Below are 1,349 nucleotides of genomic sequence, written 5' to 3' on the forward strand. Positions count from 1 at the left end.
CTGGGTCAGTACGTTTCGTTCGCGGAGCTAGGGCAATAGAGACGGAACCTAACCTTTACCTAGTTACGCTTTCGAGAATTGGGATGACACCACTGAGAGTTTGATCGTTGCCCAAATTTCTCCCTCCCTCGTTGATTCTGGTATACCCAAATCCGGAACCTGGTTTGGAACAGGGGGCCCCCACGCTGCACGGAATGTCCTCATTCTTTTTGAGGCCTCGGGGCCTCGAGGGCCGCGTGACTTCCTCAACGTAACAACTGGGAACCGCGACGATGGCCCCCACGTGAAGCTTCGAATCTCCGTCCCTTCGAATTCCGTGAACGTGATACGTCGTGGCTAATTTTACCACGTTCGCGTTCACGTGTCGAACCTGAATTAAGTAGGGAGAGGATAAAGAGTTTGATGTCATAATATCAATGATCGAGTTCGAAGAGGAGAATTTTTGTTGCAAGGTTGATTTGAGTAAAGGTAATTTTTAATAATATCTTTCCATTTCCCGAACGATAGAAAATTAAAATATAAAATATAATGTTTAACGAAAAGTGATTTATGTAATTTTTAGAGTTTTTTAAAGTTTCATTTAAATGTAAAATTCACTTTTCTTTGATAAATAACGATACGTTTTAAAAATGGATCCTGGTGGGTTTCTTTGAAGTAACAGGTGGTTATTTCTATCCATCCAACTTTCTGTGTATCGCTTAACTCATGCGGAACCTATTTGTCCATTTTCTTTACTTTTCTTATTTGAGCCTAGTGACGAATAATCGTAGAATGGCTTACTTTTACTTGAAACGATTATTTCTCTTTACGCTTGTCGTAGATTATTTTTTAACGTATCTTTTAAAATATTATTGCTACTAATCAATCGTATTTTCCATAATTATTATCCATATATTTAAAATTTTCGATTACGAGTATCATATATGCTGAATTATTTAATACGTTTATTAGATACTTTCGACTCAGCTCTCCCGATATATTATATATTTATAAAAGAAAACGCCGTAAACATCTTTCATAAAAAAAAACCTTAATCTATGTTATTAACAGGAAATTAAATCCAAGATCTGCATTTGCAAAACGTTGCTGTTCCTCCATGTAACACACATATACACAACATATATATATATATATATATATATACACACATATATATATACACGCGACACGCGCGCCGTCAAATTCTGTATTGTGGGGCGTCAGCCTCGAAACAACGAGTTCGCCGTTCACCAGCGATCATGCCGGCGCTCGTCTCGGCGTGATAAACAATTACGAAACGGATTGTTAAAAAAGGAAGCGATACGGCTCGCGCATATTTATGTAACAACCGCGCAGGCTCACCAATGGCC

The 1,349-nt window shown here is 38.4% G+C and overlaps 1 long non-coding RNA gene across 1 annotated transcript in view; it reads right to left on the minus strand.

Annotated features, from left to right (window-relative positions):
• Positions 1–629: 629 nt before the first annotated feature.
• Positions 630–1,349, minus strand: part of LOC102670568 — a 5,015-nt gene continuing 4,295 nt past the window's right edge. Inside the window, exon 3 of the long non-coding RNA XR_421312.2 lies at positions 630–857. This is a non-coding gene — a long non-coding RNA (uncharacterized LOC102670568). The remainder of the gene's footprint in view (positions 858–1,349) is intronic.

This window comes from Apis dorsata, unplaced genomic scaffold (assembly GCF_000469605.1).
Source record: "Apis dorsata unplaced genomic scaffold, Apis dorsata 1.3 scaffold_129, whole genome shotgun sequence".
Lineage (NCBI taxonomy): Eukaryota > Metazoa > Arthropoda > Insecta > Hymenoptera > Apidae > Apis > Apis dorsata.